Source organism: Prionailurus viverrinus, chromosome C1 (assembly GCF_022837055.1).
Source record: "Prionailurus viverrinus isolate Anna chromosome C1, UM_Priviv_1.0, whole genome shotgun sequence".
Taxonomy (NCBI): Eukaryota; Metazoa; Chordata; class Mammalia; order Carnivora; family Felidae; genus Prionailurus; species Prionailurus viverrinus.
In genome coordinates, this window is record NC_062568.1 from 36573038 (window position 1) to 36593622 (window position 20585).

Genomic DNA, 20585 nt, shown 5'->3' on the forward strand with positions numbered 1-20585 from the left:
AATAATTCACCTTCATACTATTTAACTTTTATTCCTTTGCCCACAGAGCTCTTTTAAAAATAAACATTATTTTAGAATAGTCTTAGATGTGAAGAAAAGTTGCAAAGACTGTATGTGTCTGCGGGTATCTTATATAGCCCATATTTAATTCCCCCTACTATTAACATTTTACATTTGTATGGTACATTTGTGACAACCAAAAATCTGACACTGGCCTGTGATTATTAAGGAAAGCCATTTGTTTTCACCTAGTGAGTCTTTTTCCATCCCAGGATCCCATCCAGGATGCTATATCCCTTTTAGTTGACATTTCTACCTAGATTTCACTATACCAAGATTGTTTGTCAGATTTTCGTTGCTTCTGATGACTGTTGCAGTTTTGAGGAGTATCAGTCAACTATTTTGTAGACTATCCTTCATTTTGGATAGTCTGATATTTTTCTAACGATTGGACTAGAGGAAGGGGTTTGAAGAAAAGGTGCCATTCTCATCACATCATAGCAAGGATACCTACTATCAACATGACTTGACCGTTGGTGGCATTAGCCTTTGTCAGCTGAGTAAGATAGTGTTTGCCAGGTAAAGTTACTCTTTTCCTCTTTTTTTATACTATAGTTTCTGGTAGCAAGTCACTATGTACAGCCTATACAAAAGCGTGGAAAATTGATAACCACGTTCTTGAGACGCTAATATTTACATAAATTATTTAAAATTATTCTGCACAAGAAATGTGTCTATTCTTCTCCCTTGCCACCTCATTTGTTCAATTATTTATGTATATCAGTATGAACTCCTAGGTGATTTATTTTATGCTTTGGGTTATAATCTAATATTATATTTTATTATGATTACCATTATTATTATTATCACTATTACTATTATTATTAATCTGTATCCATTGTTTCAGCTTTGGCCATTAGGAGTTCTTTCAGTTAGCTTCTGTGTCCCTTTATCATATCTTCAGTTTCTTTTGTTTGTTTGTTTGTTTGTTTTGAGTACTTCCTTATTTTCTGGCACTACAAGGCTCATATACTTTCTGCCGTAACCCTAGAAATAGCCATTTTGCCAATAAGACTGGATTCCTTTCATTGAAAAGTGGCATTAGAATCCAAGAACTGGGCACTGGATGTCCCCATTCCCATGGGAATGTCATTTCTTTTAGGCCTTCTCAGTGAACAAAGATAGATTTACATGTATGTATCAACTCATGTCTACATGTGTTTTGGTGATTATTTCTCTCTCTGTTATATGTGTATAGGTCTGTGTTAGGATAAACATAAATTCATACTGATGTTCCCAGTTCTACTTTAGTACCCTATAGTTTATCCTAGCCTTCTTACTTTCTTATAATCTCTCACTCCAATTGTAAGATACCTGGCTCCCACATCATCCATCCATTTATTTATCTGTTTATTCCCAGTATACATGGATAGTAGTTTCAGAATTGTTAATCCATATCCTCTTGAGGGAATTTTTTCCAGAGTGTAGTACTTATGTAGAGTTATTTCATTTTAGTACTCAATTCTACACTCATTTCAGCACCGCCCAGTCAGTGGGGTTGTCTCATACATTATAACTTAGTTAAATTATTTTACTGCAGCCTACATTACATGCCGGGATGCCCTAGTTGATTTTTTAAATTTTCACACATTAAGGGTCACTATTTTTTTCTGTAAGGTTCTAAAGGAATTGACAAATGTACAGTGCTATGTAACCATCACTACATTATCACATCGAATAATTTCACCTACCTAAAATATCCTTTATACTTTACGTATTCAATTACCTGGCAACCATTGACCTGTTTTCATTTCTATAGTTTTCCCCTTTCTAGAATGTCACACCAATAAAAACATTCAAGTATGTAGCCTTTTAAGACTTTTTTTTTCATTTACCAATATGCATTTAAGAGTCATCCAAGTTGTTGTGTGTGTTGATTATTCAATCTTTTTCATTGTCATATAGTATTCATTTGTATGGATGGACCACCATTTGCTTATCCATTCACATAGCAAAGGGCATCTTGGTTGATTCTCGTATTTGGCAATATGAATAAAGCAGCTATAAATACATATGTGCAGCTTTTTATGTTGAAATAACCTTTCACATCAGCTCAGTTAATACCTAAAACTCCACCTGCTTTGATGCAACTATGGCTAGGATGAAGAGACTGCTGGATTTTCCAGGCTCTCTCCTTCAATGATATGTTTAGCTATAGCATCTCTCTATTGAAGAAATTCTTTGAATGACAGAAACACCAGGGCTCTCAAGTTAAAGTAATGACTCAATTTGTTAGCAAAATAACTATTGACACATAGCAAAATAGACATAATTAATATCTATTAAAGTTAAACACATTTTCATAATAGCTTTAAAGTATCTTATGAAACTAAGAGAGGAATCCAAGATAATTTGGTCATTATATTAACCCAAAGCTAACTATGATATTGCAAAAATTTTTTCCTTTACATGTGGTACTACCTATCACAAGAGTTCCTGTGGTACAGAATAGGTAAAATAGTTCTGAATACCTAAAAACATATATCATTCTTTGGATAATCAGTATACAATACTACAGCAATGTTTCTGATGAAGAAAGTGTTTTGTAGGCTACATTTCTCTGAAAAGAGGAGATTAGAATATCTATACTGCTCTGTGATGAATTGAAGCTATGTACTCGCCAATTTACTTTTTCTCTAAATTTGTTTCATTAGCTCAGAAAGGATAAGGGAGAGCCAATCTACATCTGTTCAGGAAATATGAAATTGGAGAGGAAATCCTTACTGTAGTTTTTTTTTTTTTAATATCCTACCCTGTCAGAACACATATATACCACTTATTTGAATTTATTCGTTTTTAACTGGTTAAAAAAACCTATTAAATATCACATTTTAATTTTAAATTCACACCTAGAAAATGATTGACTAATGTGTAATATTCAAACTCATATGCATTTCAAAATTAGCCAGTAGAAATCCTCTTCCTCACAATTTTAAGTATTTCATTTTGTAATTATTAGAGTATATTTATTTTATATTATGTGTCAGACCATAAATATTTTGCATTCATTATCTTATTCAATATTTTTGGCTGTTGTATAAGGCAAACATTACTCTCTTTAACAGAAGAGGAAAATGAGGCATAAATACAGAGGTTAGATACATTGCTTATTTTGCAAAGCTAGAAATTTATAGAGACAAGCTTGTCTGTTTCCAAAGCAAACTGAATTCTTACCTCAACCTTATAATTACACTAAGCATGTTCCAGAAAACATAACAGTTTACCTTGATTTATAGATAATTATTTGGGGAGTAAAATACACTCTCGTGCTTTTGCTTGGCTTTTGATTTTCTCTGATTTTTTTTTTCTGTGATTTCCAAACTCAATTTTCTGGAATCATACCTGCTTATCTCGAAAAATATTAAAACAAGAAAAAATTTCTTCTTTCTTTTTTTCTTCCCTAGTTTTCCCTTCCATTTGGTATTTAAAACTCTCATTTTGATTATTGCAGATATTTAAAAATATTGATACAGTGTTTGTCTTTCTTGAGCTAATAACATAGTTGTGGAGAAAAAGTTTACAAATATTTTATAATTCAGAATCAGCATAAATATATTAAAGTATAAATAGGATAGTTTAATATTGTGTCATGAATATATAAGCAGATACATGGAACAAGAAGGAGAGATAAAGAATACATAAACAAATATAAAACAAAATAACTTCTGAGAGATACCATCAATCATTGGAGAAAGATAGATTTTTAAATTTTTAGCTGTAACATTTCCCCTCCCTCCAGGGAAAAATTAAAAGCATATTTCTGTTCAAACTAGATTACAAAATAAAATTTTGTATGAATTAGAGGTGTGTAAAAGATAATTCTTTAAAAGTTTCAGAAAGAAATAAATATAAAGGCTGTGTTTATAATTTCAGAAGGTGAAAGTATTTTTAAAACAGTAAATATCAAATCATTAAGGACATTATTGAAAAATGTGATTATGACGAACTTTCGGCAAGATGGCGGCTTAGGAGGACGCTGGGCTCACCGCACGTCCTGCTGATCACTTAGATTCCATCTACACCTGCCTAAATAACCCAGAAAACAACAGAGGATTAGCAGAACGGAGTAGCTGGAGCCAAACGCAGTCGAGAGGCCCACGGAAGAGGGGCCCCTCCTGAAGTGGATCACCTAAGGAGAAGCGATCTAAGCCTGCCCCTCCTGCCCCTGTGCACCTTGCCTACCCACCCCAGCTAATACGCCAGATCCCCAGCATCACAAGCCTGGCAGGGTGCAAGTAGCCCAGACGAGACACACCACCCCACAGTGAATCCCGCCCCTAGGAGAGGGGAAGAGAAGGCACACACCAGTCTGACTGTGGCCCCAGCGGTGGGCTGGGGGCAGACATCAGGTCTGAATGCGGCCCCGCCCACCAACTCCAGTTATACACCACAGCACAGGGGAAGTGCCCTGCAGGTCCTCACCACGCCAGGGACTATCCAAAATGACCAAGTGGAAGAACTCCCCTCAGAAGAATCTCCAGGAAATAACAACAGCTAATGAGCTGATCAAAAAGGATTTAAATAATATAACAGAAAGTGAATTTAGAATAATAGTCATAAAATTAATCGCTGGGCTTGAAAACAGTATACAGGACAGCAGAGAACCTCTTGCTACAGAGATCAAGGGACTAAGGAACAGTCACGAGGAGCTGAAAAACGCTTTAAACGAAATGCATAACAAAATGGAAACCACCACAGCTCGGCTTGAAGAGGCAGAGGAGAGAATAGGTGACCTAGAAGATAAAGTTATGGAAAAAGAGGAAGCTGAGAAAAAGAGAGATAAAAAAATCCAGGAGTATGAGGGGAAAATTAGAGAACTAAGTGATACACTAAAAAGAAATAATATATGCATAATTGGTATCCCAGAGGAGGAAGAGAGAGGGAAAGGTGCTGAAGGGGTACTTGAAGAAATCATAGCTGAGAACTTCCCTGAACTGGGGAAGGAAAAAGGCATTGAAATCCAAGAGGCACAGAGAACTCCCTTCAGACGTAACTTGAATCGATCTTCTGCACGACATATCATAGTGAAATTGGCAAAATACAAGGATAAAGAGAAAATTCTGAAAGCAGCAAGCGGTAAACGTGCCCTCACATATAAAGGGAGACCTATACTCGTGACTGATCTCTCTTTTGAAACTTGGCAGGCCAGAAAGAATTGGCACGAGATTTTCAGGGTGCTAGACAGAAAAAATATGCAGCCGAGAATCCTTTATCCAGCAAGTCTGTCATTTAGAATAGAAGGAGAGATAAAGGTCTTCCCAAACAAACAAAAACTGAAGGAATTTGTCACCACTAAACCAGCCCTACAAGAGATCCTAAGGGGGACCCTGTGAGACAAAGTCCCAGAGACATCACTACAAGCATAAAACATACAGACATCACAATGACTCTAAACCCGTATCTTTCTATAATAACACTGAATGTAAATGGATTAAATGCGCCAACCAAAAGACATAGGGTATCAGAATGGATAAAAAAACAAGACCCATCTATTTGCTGTCTACAAGAGACTCATTTTAGACCTGAGGACACCTTTAGATTGAGAGTGAGGGGATGGAGAACTATTTATCATGCTACTGGAAGCCAAAAAAAAGCTTGAGTAGCCATACTTATATCAGACAAACTAGACTTTAAATTAAAGGCTGTAACAAGAGATGAAGAAGGACATTATATAATAGTTACAGGGTCTATCCATCAGGAAGAGGTAACAATTATAAATGTCTATGCGCCGAACACCGGAGCCCCCAAATATATAAAACAATTACTCATAAACATAAGCAACCTTATTGATAAGAATGTGGTCATTGCAGGGGACTTTAACACCCCACTTACAGAAATGGATAGATCATCTAGACACATGGTCAATAAAGAAACAAGGGCCCTGAATGACACATTGGATCAGATGGACTTGACAGATATATTTAGAACTCTTCATCCCAAAGCAACAGAATATACTTTCTTCTCGAGTGCACATGGAACATTCTCCAAGATAGATCATATACTGGGTCACAAAACAGCCCTTCATAAGTTTACAAGAATTGAAATTATACCATGCTTACTTTCAGACCACAATGCTATGAAGCTTGAAATCAACCACAGAAAAAAGTCTGGAAAACCTCCAAAAGCATGGAGGTTAAAGAACACCCTACTAACGAATGAGTGGGTCAACCAGGCAATTAGAGAAGAAATTAAAAAATATATGGAAACAAACGAAAATGAAAATACAACAATCCAAACGCTTTGGGACGCAGCGAAGGCAGTCCTGAGAGGAAAATACATTGCCATCCAGGCCTATCTCAAGAAACAAGAAAAATCCCAAATACAAACTCTAACAGCACACCTAAAGGAACTAGAAGCAGAACAGCAAAGGCAGCCTAAACCTAGCAGAAGAAGAGAAATAATAAAGATCAGAGCAGAAATAAACAATATAGAATCTAAAAAAACTGTAGAGCAGATCAACGAAACCAAGAGTTGGTTTTTTGAAAAAATAAACAAAATTGACAAACCTCTAGCCAGGCTTCTCAAAAAGAAAAGGGAGATGACCCAAATAGATAAAATCATGAATGAAAATGGAATTATTACAACCAATCCCTCAGAGATACAAACAATTATCAGGGAATACTATGAAAAATTATATGCCAACAAACTGGACAACCTGGAAGAAATGGACAAATTCCTGAACACCCACACGCTTCCAAAACTCAATCAGGAGGAAATAGAAAGCTTGAACAGACCCATAACCAGTGAAGAAATTGAATCGGTTATCAAAAATCTCCCAACAAATAAGAGTCCAGGACCAGATGGCTTCCCAGGGGAGTTCTACGAGACGTTTAAAGCAGAGATAATACCTATCCTTCTCAAGCTATTCCAAGAAATAGAAAGGGAAGGAAAACTTCCAGACTCATTCTATGAAGCCAGTATTACTTTGATTCCTAAACCAGACAGAGACCCAGTAAAAAAAGAGAACTACAGGCCAATATCCCTGATGAATATGGATGCAAAAATTCTCAATAAGATACTAGCAAATCGAATTCAACGGCATATAAAAAAGAATTATTCACCATGATCAAGTGGGATTCATTCCTGGGATGCAGGGCTGGTTCAACATTCGCAAATCAATCAACGTGATACATCACATTAACAAAAAAAAAGAGAAGAACCATATGATCCTGTCAATCGATGCAGAAAAGGCCTTCGACAAAATCCAGCACCCTTTCTTAATAAAAACCCTTGAGAAAGTCGGGATAGAAGGAACATACTTAAAGATCATAAAAGCCATTTATGAAAAGCCACAGCTAACATCATCCTCAATGGGGAAAAACTGAGAGCTTTTCCCTGAGATCAGGAACACGACAAGGATGCCCACTCTCACCGCTGCTGTTTAACATAGTGCTGGAAGTTCTAGCATCAGCAATCAGACAACAAAAGGAAATCAAAGGCATCAAAATTGGCAAAGATGAAGTCAAGCTTTCGCTTTTTGCAGATGACATGATATTATACATGGAAAATCCGATAGACTCCACCAAAAGTCTGCTAGAACTGATACATGAATTCAGCAAAGTTGCAGGATACAAAATCAATGTACAGAAATCAGTTGCATTCTTATACACAAACAATGAAGCAACAGAAAGACAAATAAAGAAACTGATCCCATTCACAATTGCACCAAGAAGCATAAAATACCTAGGAATAAATCTAACCAAAGATGTAAAGGATCTGTATGCTGAAAATTATAGAAAGCTTATGAAGGAAATTGAAGAAGATTTAAAGAAATGGAAAGACATTCCCTGCTCATGGATTGGAAAAATAAATATTGTCAAAATGTCAATACTACCCAAAGCTATCTACACATTCAATGCAATCCCAATCAAAATTGCACCAGCATTCTTCTCGAAACTAGAACAAGCAATCCTAAAATTCCTATGGAACCACAAAAGGCCCCGAATAGCCAAAGGAATTTTGAAGAAGAAGACCAAAGCAGGAGGCATCACAATCCCAGACTTTAGCCTCTACTACAAAGCTGTCATCATCAAGACAGCATGGTATTGGCACCAAAACAGACACATAGACCAATGGAATAGAATAGAAACCCCAGAACTAGACCCACAAACGTATGGCCAACTCATCTTTGACACAGCAGGAAAAAACATCCAATGGAAAAAAGACAGCCTCTTTAACAAATGGTGCTGGGAGAACTGGACAGCAACATGCAGAAGGTTGAAACTAGACCACTTTCTCACACCATTCACAAAAATAAACTCAAAATGGATAAAGGACCTAAATGTGAGACAAGAAACCATCAAAACCTTAGAGGAGAAAGCAGGAAAAGACCTCTCTGACCTCAGCCGTAGCAATCTCTTACTCGACACATCCCCAAAGGCAAGGGAATTAAAAGCAAAAGTGAATTACTGGGACCTTATGAAGATAAAAAGCTTCTGCACAGCCAAGGAAACAACCAACAAAACTAAAAGGCAACCAACGGAATGGGAAAAGATATTCGCAAATGACATATCGGAAAAAGGGCTAGTATCCAAAATCTATAAAGAGCTCACCAAACTCCACACCCGAAAAACAATTAACCCAGTGAAGAAATGGGCAGAAAACATGAATAGACACTTCTCTAAAGAAGACATCCGGATGGCCAACAGGCACATGAAAAGATGTTCAGCGTCGCTCCTTATCAGGGAAATACAAATCAAAACCACACTCAGGTATCACCTCACGCCAGTCAGAGTGGCCAAAATGAACAAATCAGGAGACTATAGATGCTGGAGAGGATGTGGAGAAACGGGAACCCTCTTGCACTGTTGGTGGGAATGCAAATTGGTGCAGCAGCTCTGGAAAGCAGTGTGGAGGTTCCTCAGAAAATTAGAAATAGACCTACCCTATGACCCAGCAATAGCACTGCTAGGAATTTATCCAAGGGATACAGGAGTACTGATGCCTAGGGCCACTTGTACCCCAATGTTCATAGCAGCACTCTCAACAATAGCCAAATTATGGAAAGAGCCTAAATGTCCATCAACTGATGAATGGATAAAGAAATTGTGGTTTATATACACAATGGAATATTACGTGGCAATGAGAAAAAATGAAATATGGCCTTTTGTAGCAACGTGGATGGAACTGGCGAGTGTGATGCTAAGTGAAATAAGCCATACAGAGAAAGACAGATACCATATGTTTTCACTCTTATGTGGATCCTGAGAAACATACCAGGAACCCATGGGGGAGGGGAAGGAAAAAAAAAAAAAGAGGTTAGAATGGGAGAGAGCCAAAGCATAAGAGACTGTTAAAAACTGAGAACAAACTGAGGGTTGATGGGGGGTGGGAGGGAGGGGAGGGTGGGTGATGGGTATTGAGGAGGGCACCTTTTGGGATGAGCACTGGGTGTTGTATGGAAACCAATTTGTCAATAAATTTCATAAAAAATAAAGAAAATAAAAAAATGTGATTATGATAAAATTAAAAATGTCTATATAGTAAACAAAGTCAAAACACTAGTCACAAATTTGGTGAGGATAATTACAGAAAAATTTTACATACATTAGATATCAAAAAACTAAATGTGAAAAATCAATAAGGAATATAACAAATTACCTAATAGAATATGGGTAAAAACCTGTGAACAAGCAAATCATAGAAAATAAACTGGGGGTGTCTGGATGGCTCCGTTGGTTAAGAGTCAAACTTTTGGTTTTGGTTCATATCATGATCTGTTAGTTCGTGGGATCAAGCCCTGCAGCCCTGTGCTCTCAACACAGAGCCTGCTTAGGATTCTCTCTCCAACTCTCTATGCCTCCCCTGTTCACTGTTCCTTGAGCTCTCTGTTAATGTTTTAAATAAACATTAAAAAAATAAACTGGAATAAGTATATTCAAATATTTTCAATTTAAGTAGTAGAGGTGAAAAATTGGAAAAAATACAACATGAGACACCATATTGCACCCATAAATTTGAAAAAAATGATATTCTGACAGTTATTTGAGGGTTGGCAAACATGTAAAGAAAGATGGACAATTATATCCTGATAATGGGAAATAAATTAAATCAACTAATTTGGAAAATAATTTGGAAAATAATTTGGAATTATCCAGTAAAACTGAAGATGCTCAATTATTCTGCCTATATAACCTATAGGAAAATTAACTGCACATGTGTGCACAAGAAGGTGCTCATTAAACATGAAACAGAAGGTTGTATCAAGAGTTTGTATTTTTTTTTTTTTAAAGACACAGGTAATTACATCCAGCTGCTTCTGTCAAAACACATCATGTTCACCAGAGATGTTTGCTGTTTATAGACACCAAGGGGCCATTTCTTTAGCCTCTTGACCTCGTTTCCTTTCTTATTCTTGTGTCACTCAGCCAAATCTACAACTCTATCAGTGGGATTTTATAGTTTTTGTTTTTGTTTTTTTTTGTGAAGATATTGTTTCTTAGCCTTCTATTAACACTGCGAGTAATGGTTTGCCTGTGCTATCAGAGGTCAAGGGAGAGGATTGGTATCCGCCTGGTTCAAAATAGCAGATCATTGTGAATGGAAGATAATAATTAAAAACATAGCACTGGAGGGGCACCTGGGTGGCTCAGTCGGTTATGTGTCTGACTTCGGCTCAGGTCATGATCTCACGGTTTATGGGTTCGGGCCCCGCGTCGGGCTCTGTGCTGACAGCTCAGAGCCTGGAGCCTGATTCAGATTCTGTGTCTCATTCTCTCTTTCCCTCCCTCACTTGTGCTTTGTCTCTCTCTGTCTCTGAAAAATAAATAAATGTAAACAAACAAAAACATAGCATTGGAACTTAAAATTAACTTTTTTATTATCTAGTCAAAAATGATTCTTAAACTATCATTTTTAGAATCTAAGGCTTCTGGTGGAATATTTTAGGAAGTAACTGTTGGTCTGTGTTACCTTCAGGTATCTTTGCTTTCAAATGTCTAATGTATTAGAATCGCCTGTTTTGAAAAAGGCTGTTGAACAGTTTTAAAATCACCGATACAATCAACTCACTCCTTATGTGTGTGAGGAAACTGATAGAATCTAAGTGACATGAATAGATAAAACTTAAGTTTATTCAGGTCTCCAAGTGAGCAAGGAGGGCAGTAATCATATGGCAAATACTTAGTGGAAATGCAACTATTGAATCCACAGAAACAGACTTTTGCAGGGAAGAGGACATTGCCTTATTATGTGGCTGTCATGGACAAGAGGCCTTAGATTTATTTTTAATACCCAAGGGAAATTAATTACAGATGGATAGAACTTTCCCTTTCTAATAATAAGACCTGTCAATAGCAGATGAGTAGTATTTGATGGTGATCATCTGCCTCCCATTGGGTTTCAAGCATTGGCTATACATTCACTTAAGAGCTGTGTGGTATGGTAGAAATTTGATGGCGGTGCAACTTTGTTAAAATTTACATTTACATTTTCTACTGATAAAACGATTTTTTTCTCATAGCAAAAATATGTTTTAATATTTTGTCATAGCCAAGGAGAAAACTGCCTGTGCCCTTCCGAGCTTGAAGAAAAGGATTATATTAAATGGATTTTGCATGCATTGAACCTGTTTAAATGATCTTCCTGAATTATTTGAACTTTTAAATACATATACTGATTTTTAAAAGGTCCAATCCCCTAAATCATTCTATTGAATTTATTTATTTTTTAAAATGTTTTATTTATTTTAGAGAGAGAGAGAGCGAGAGCGTGCGAGCGTGCTGAAGTCAGACACTTAACTGACTGAGTCACCCAGGCACCCCTGAATTTATTTTCCTAAACCTTTCTCAGCATACTGTTTCCTTACTCAGAAATGCATAAATGATTCAATTGTGCAGAGGAAAAAGCTCAAAGTACTTACTACGGCATTCAAGGTCTACCACTGGAAAATGACTTTTCTAAAAATATTTACCACTCAGCAGCATGAACACTTCACTCCTAACAATAATCCATCCATAGTCCCTCAGATAAGTCTTGTTCTTGCTCATTTCTCTATGTTTACCTCTATCATTTTCTATATTTCTGTCTCTATCCACAAATCTATCACTCACTTTGTTTCTACGCTTCATACTAAGGTGCTTCATCTCTGTGTTTTGTTTTTTTTTTTTTTTCTTTTCTATTTTTTTTTACTTCTCTACCTGGAGTTCCTCCAGGCTCATTCCTGGTGTGTATTTCTTCTATTGATATTCTATCTCTTTAAGCATTTTTTTTTCTTTCCATGCTTTAAATACTACCTAAATGCTGATGTATTGTAAATTTGTATTTCCATCGATGACATCACAACCGAGCTCAAGCTGCCAACTTGTCTTCACTCGCATGTCTCTCAGGTGTCTCATCAAAGTCACAAGATACACCACTGTGCTTTTGAAGTTCTTCCCCCCAAATTGTTTCATCCTAATTATTCCCCCCTCTCTGAAAAAGGATCGTCACACAGCCATTTTCTCAAGTCAGACCCCGATGTGTCAGATGTTGTGTTGCTACCCGATGTCTAGCTTTCAGAAAACTTCACTTATTTGATCTCCAAAACATATTTGAAATCTGTACACGTCTGTACGTCTCTCCTGCCAATGTCCTTGTCCAAGCAGCTCTCATTGTTTGTCTGGAGTACTAAACTAGATTTATATCTAGCAGTTTTATGAAGCTATGATTTAAATTGCATAAAATTCACTCATTTTAAGTGTCTAGCTCACTGATTTTTAGTAAATTTACAGAGTTCTAAAACCATCACCTCTATCCAGTTTTAATCATTTCCGTTACTCCCTAAGTTTCCCTTGTGCCTATTTGAAGACAATTCCCATTCCTGTCCTGGCTCAGCCAACCACTGATCTGCTTCCTGTTTCCATAAAATTAGCTTATTTTTATATTAAACATAAATGGAATGATATATTTTATGTGTAACTTATTTCATGTACCATAGTTTTTGAAGTTCCTGCATGTTACATTTTGTTCATTTTTATTGTGAATAATATTCCACTATATGAATATATCATAGTCTGGTTGGACACTTGAATAGCATCCACTTTTGGCTGCTTTAAAAATTTATGCATAATTTGAATAATGCTGCCATGATTACTTACATAAAATTTCTTTGTGTGGATATAGATATCCACTTACCTTACATATTCTTAAAAATGATGCTACTGTGTTGTTAGGTAAGAGTATATTTAACTTTTTAACAAATTGATAAAATATTTCCCCAAGTGGCTATACCATTTACATTCTACCCCAAAATACATGAATTATCCAGATTGTCAATATATATGCCAATATTTTATATTATGCTATTGTGGGTTAAATTGTGCACACACACACACCCCCCCCAGGAAAGATATGTTGGAGGTTTTTTTTTAATTTTTTTTTCAACGTTTATTTATTTTTGGGACAGAGAGAGACAGAGCATGAACGGGGGAGGGGCAGAGAGAGAGGGAGACACAGAATCGGAAACAGGCTCCAGGCTCTGAGCCATCAGCCCAGAGCCCGACGCGGGGCTCGAACTCACGGACCGCGAGATCGTGACCTGGCTGAAGTCGGACGCTTAACCGACTGCACCACCCAGGCGCCCCAAGATATGTTGGAGTTTTAACCCCCAGTACATCAACATGTGGCTATTTTGGAGACATGGCTTTTACAGAGATAATCAATTTAAAATGAGGTTCAAGAGTGAGCCCTAACCAAATATGACTGATATCTTTTAAAAAAAGGAAATTTGAACGCAGAGACAGGCACACAGTGGGAGAAAACCATATGAAGATGAAGGAAGAGATCTAAAAGTCAAAGAAAGAGACTTAGAATAGAATCTTCCCTTACAGTGGACAAAAGAAACCAACCGTGTTGAAACATTGATTTCAGACTTTTAGCTTCCAGAACTGTTGGATAACAAATTTCATTTTCTTAAGGCACACTGTTTCTGGTACTTTGTTGTAGCCATCCTAACAAACTAATACAATCCGTCTTTTTGATTAGAGGCCTTCTAGTAGGTTTGTAATGATAGCTTACTACAGTTTTACTTTGAATTCTTCTAATGATTAATGTTGTTGAGAATCTTTTCATGTACTTGTTAGCCACTCATATAATTTCTCTAGTGAAATGTATACTAAAACATTTGGCCATTTTAAAATTGGGTTGTCTTACTACTGGGTTGGAATATTTCTTTTAAATTTGGGATACAGACTTTTATTAGATATATGATTTGTAATTATTTTCTTCCAGTCTGTTGCTTGGCTTTATAATTTCTTAACGATGCCATTTTTTCCCCTACTGTTTAATTATTTTCACTATTTTTCAAAACAGCTTCATTGAGGTATAATTGCTATATAATGAATTGGCCTTACTTAAAATGTATAATTTGATAAGGCTCAATAAATAGACACCCATGGAACCATCACCACAATCAAGATAATTAATTTATGCATCACCCTCCAAATGATTCCTTGTAATCTTTTCATTCCCTAATCCTACAACAATGCAAGACAAGTATTAATCTGTTTTCTATTACCATAGATAAATTTGGTCTTTTCTAGAGTTTAATATAAGTGGAGTCATGCATTATCTACATCTTTTTTTTTTTTTTTTTTTTTTTTTTTTTTTTTTTTTTGCAGGGGGGAGAGTAGGTTTCTTTCTTTATTTTGAGATTTATCTATACGGTTTAATTTATTACTAGCTTTCTTTTTATTATGGAGTAGTATTCCAGTGTACAATAATACCACAACATGTTTATCCTTCATATCTTGATGGTACCCTACCAGTGATGTCTTGTTATACTGGGTCTCCCAGAATAATAATAATAATAATAATAATAATAATAATAATAATTTTAAAAGCTCTGATTTATAGTGCATATTGACTTCCATGTTGTAAAATGTTTCCAACATGGCTGACTTCAACTGGTTAGCAAAACTCCTGAATACTTAGCTCTCGGGAGCTTGTAGGAGCTGTCTCCACCACAGCATTGTCCTCTTCCAGCTGCATCCCATGTGTTTATGTTGGAAGTCGTCCCCAGTTCCAGCTCTAGTATGGCTCCAGTTTGACTCAAGCTAAAGAGCTATAAAAAGAGAAATTATACTTTACAGCTGGCTAAATAAAAACAGAAAAGCATATAGCCTTTAAAAGCTGCAGACAACCAAACCCTAACAAGAAAGAGAGCTGGCCTTAAGATGAAACACACATTCTGTATGAAGAGATGGCTAAAGAAAGTGAGTGACTAAATGAATCCTTGCCTGAAACCCACGTTTTCCCGGACTTCTCAGTTAGGTGCACGAATTGTTTGTCCACATTGTTTAAGGCAGTTAGTTTAGAGTGTATATTGTGACACGTCCAGTTGAAAAATTTTTACAATGAAAGTTGAAAAATTTTTACGGTGAAAATATAGTGACAAATTCTAAGATGTTTTGCAGGGTTATGCTGATAGGAGTGACTATCTTTTGAGGCTTACCAAATGCTGGGTATTGGATCATTATGAATCCTTTCTTATGATACAAAATTTGTGATGAGAGATTTTGACACTCTTAACCTTTAGAATTTGAAACTTCATTTCTCTTTCATAAGATCTGGCTCTTTCATTTAAAGACGTGGTTTTCGGGACCATGGTCTTTAAAATCAGTTTCTTTCATTTGGAAATTGGAAGCCAGGAAGTTAACTTTGCTGTAATAAGCCTTAAATTAAAAATCTATATTAAAAAGCAAACAAGGAATCCCACAAAATCTACATTTAATTGTGGAAAGGTTTCTGGGTAGGAAGGAATCACCACGAGTAAAAACAGATAGATTAGAGATATAAATATAGATAAATAAAGAACTGGTATGAAAATGCCTCCTTATTTTATTAAAGGGGAAATTTTAAAATTTATGAGACATCGATATAAATAAATAGCACGTATATTCTAACATAGCTGAAACACGTATTCTTTAGATTCATGGACCAAAGTCCATTTTCTCACCTTCCAATTAAAAAGAGATCTGGCCCTCTTTAAATCTCAGGCCAGAGTAATTTGCCTCTCTTTTGAAAACAGCTAGTACTTTCTGCAGTTTTTAGTTGACTTTAATAATCCATTATCTTAGATTGATATTTTTGTTTTGTCTTCTATTTTCAAATTGATTGTGAATTGCTTGGAAGGTTACCAGATTTTCTTTGGCATTCACTTTCACATGTTTCATAGTACGTATAGTAGGTGCTAAGTTTTTACCTGTTAATTTCAAATATACTTATTACTTTTAATTCTGATCTACTCCATGGCAATCAATTTTTTTTTCTTTTTAATTGCAATTCTTATAATCCATTTTTCTCTGCCAATGAAGTACCATAGATTGTAACAGCCAAAATGTAGAAAACATATTTTAAGGGAGATGGAATCTGGTAAATTAGTTTTTATAGAGTTCTAATACTTGTAAAACAGTCTTTAAATACTGTGAATATCCTTTACTCAACATCTATAAGGACATGAATACTATTTTTAATAACATCATCTATAATTATTTTTGTTTTCATTTCATCCACCCTGTATACCAGTATCCTTTTATATTAAACAATATATAAATACAGTGAACTTCTCTTAGAAAGAGTGTTAATGACCTCAAACTGAAATAATATTTTTGGTAGTTTCAAGGATATTTATGCATATAAAATTTTATCTGTTATTGAAAGAATCATCATAGTTTATAATCAGCAAGTGTTAGAAAATAGAAAATATTTTTGAACCACTTGTGTTAAGTGAATTCTTAGCCATTTCCTAATCATTTGACACCAAATTTAAATTAAAAGAACTTTTAAAGAAAGACTGCTTTTTTCTCACGTATTCATGTGTCTATTATCTAAATGTTACTTTCCAGAACCATTTTGTATTCATGAGAATCTCTTATGAAAAATAATCCTTTTTTTTTAATTTCTAGCTTCTTTTCTCTAGGTAGGATCAGCATATGTTCACAAATATTTGTGGCTAAAAATTTTCAAGGTGATAAGTTTCATTTATATCTTAAAGGAATAAACACCTGAATCTGAAGAACTAGGGATCACCTGAAGATGACTGATAACGAAAAGAAAATTGAATAGAACAGAACAATTATCTATTTATTTCATACATGAAATCTACAGTGCACAAATAACCTGAAATCTGATCTTTTAATGTGAGGGTTTTAGTCGTTAATCCACTACATTGACTACACAAAGCTCCTGATATTGGAATACACTAGAGAGAATCATACAGTAATGCATATCGTAGTGATTTGCTGTCGAGCAAAGGGAAGTCTTCCTCAGGTTTAGCCATGTAACCACACTGCATTACCGCAGATGGGGTTCTTCTCAGCACTTTGCCATCTGAAATAAACATGAGGCCAACTCCCATAAAAATGATTTATTTTCTTTTTTAAAGAACATGCTTATCAGAAACCAGCATACTATAGCATGTTGAAGAGGAAGCCTAGGTTTCATTTCCAGTAAGAATGGAATAGTCTATCTGCCTTATCATATTTATGCTAAGCCCTATATAAAATATAGAATTATTATTTATGGTCCCGTCAAGCTCAGAAGATGCCAAAAAAAAAAAGAAAACTCCATGAACCTCCAGAATTTGATATCATTGTATTGAAGGTTGTCCTTGTTAGGTTTTAGAGCCCAGGCCTCTTGTGCCCGTTCTGTTTGTTATGAAAAAGGAAAATGCCAGAAAGGCAATGCTAGTGGTTTTATTTAGCTTGTTCTGATTGCTTAATTTAATATTGAACGTTTGCGATTCTTTCTTTTGATATTCATTGCTTAGAATATATGTTCCCAATGTTTTCAATTAAATAGCTAGCTAAAAGAAACGTGCAAAATGAGTGACAAAATTGGGGGTGCACTGGAAAAAAGTTAGGCTTCATTTTTGTCCTTCTTAATTTGGGTGAAAGCTTCTATTAATGCACAGAATATTCTGGAATCCTTTAACATTAATGAAATCTCATAATTTAATTACATGAATAAAAAACTGAAGGCACTCATTAAAATGGAAAGAGTTTTCCCACTTCCTACTGTAGGATTACTCTATGTGTGCACTAGGTTCTCTCATTCATCATTTTACTATTTTTTTTTTCTGTCTCGGGTATTAAGGAAATGAAGTAAATTGAGGTTTTCTTTATTGTATTTAATTGAAAACCAAATTGGTGTTTTCGTGCATATGGCTCTTTTTTATTAAAGGATGTTTAAATATATTCTCCGTATCTTTTTTCATTTATGTGCACAACCAACTTAAATGCATATCATTGGTTTTGAGAGAAGCCTAGTCCTTGTCTGATCAGAAGGTAACAGAGTAAGCAATTTATAGTGGAGAGGCAACATGCTGGGCATTCAGGATTAGGTAGTTACGAAAGTGAAACCGAACTGTATCTTTAACACCAGGCTGTTGATTTAAATACATTATGGGTATGCTATTATAATGTGGTATGATATAAACAAGTCGTCTTTAAGTTGTTGTCTTTTTTTTTTTTTTTATTATTATTTTGAGAGAAAGAGAGTGTGGGAGGGGCAGAGAGGGAGGTAAAGAGAGAGAATCCCAAGCAGGCTCTGCACCGTCAGCACAGAGCCCGGTACAAGGCTTGAACCCATGAACCGTGAGATCATGACCTGAGTCCCAAACGAAAGTCTTACAGTTAACTGACTGAGCCCCCCCAGGCGCTCCAGTATTCTTTTTTGAGCAGACATCATATACATTTCAAACTTCTTGAGATTTAACTTTTAGATTTTGTTCTACAGTTTACATAAACCTTAAGATAATGGCAGATTCTTTCACTGTTTGTTTCTAAGAAAAGAGAAATGGAAGTTGATTTTTAAAACTGCTACTTATATGTAGTGTTTGGAGGTAGGTTTTCTTTTCCTAAGATGAATTATGGAAAACATTTGAGGTTCATAAGGTACCCTAATATTTGGTTGATTTTCTGGGTTAGCTTTGAGCATTATAAATTCAGTAAGGTAACACTCTTCAAAGAACATGAATAAATATATTAAGCCATATACAATTGTATTTGAAAAAAAATGGAATGAAGATTAACCCCCAAACAAATAGTAACCCCCAAACTAAAATAATAATTTGAAAATATTCTAGGGAACTAATAATACAGACATTACTAAAAAATATTCTAGGGGCACCTGGGTGGTTCAGTCGGTTAATCATCTGACTCTTTTTTTTTTTTTTTGAATTTTTTTTTCAACGTTTTTTATTTATTTTTGGGACAGAGAGAGACAGAGCATGAACGGGGGAGGGGCAGAGAGAGAGGGAGACACAGAATCGGAAACAGGCTCCAGGCTCTGGGTCATCAGCCCAGAGCCCGACGCGGGGCTTCAACTCCCGGACCGCGAGATCGTGACCTGGCTGAAGTCAGACGCTTAACCGACTGCGCCACCCAGGCGCACCAATCATCTGATTCTTAATTTCAGCTTAGGTCATGATCTCACCGTTTGTGGGTTCAAGCACCGCATCTGGCTCTGCACTGACAGTGTGGAGTCTGCTTGGGATTCTCTGTCTCCCTCTCTCTCTGTCCCTCTTCTGCTCATGATCTCTCTGTCTCTATCTCTCTGAAAAATAAATAAACATTTAAAAGACATTCTAATACTCATTTGAATAATTTTTGTAAAATGATCGTTTAGCATTTTGTTATAAAAATATATGAATAAAGACTATTAGAATCAGAAGTGCACCTATAGTCTTACCATTAATTTTTTTAATACTTCCAAAAGGCCATTTTGCAAACTTGTAACACTGGGGATAGTGTGGCATGTATTAAATAATGTTAGCATATACATGGGTAAAGGAAAGGGCTTATAAAATCACCCTATTTATGATCCTGGTAATTTTTTTAAAATTTAAGTGAAGAAAATATAAAACATATAATTAGTATTTATATTATTCTTATAATTAAAGAATAATTATGAATCATTTTATTCCTTTCTGTGAACCATTGTGTTAATAGACACAAATATGTTATTAATAATACTAATAATGTGCCAGAATGGATGTTTTAATGTATATGGCCCTTTTTTATTAATAAATATTTAAGGATTTTCACATTTCCTTCAAGATATTTGGAGGAACACTGTAGAACCATAGTTTTCATTTAATTGACAAATAGTTATTGGGTACATAAGTTTGTGCCCAGAACTATGTAAGGTACTAGTTTTTTAGCTATGAGTAAGACCAAATTAAAAAAAAAAAAAAAACAAAAAAAAACAAGCCTCTTCTAAAGGGAATTTGTATGCTGTGAAAAGTGTGATGCATATTCTTAGAGGAAGGACAGAATTACAAGAGAGATCTATAAGGAGAAAATATAACAAGATAACTTAATCTGGCTTAGGTTAGAAGGAAGAAGTAAAGAAAGCCCGAGGGAAAAATAATTAAACAGGGACTTGTTGGGTGCGTAAGTATGACAAAGATTCTTTGCTTGATCAAGTTCCTGAACCTTCTAGTCCCATCTGTGTAATTCCTTGTAGAACTCAGTTTTAGCAAGAACCCTGCTAAATCATTTTAACCAGAACCCCCAGTCTTCCATATCGACCACCCTCCATATCTG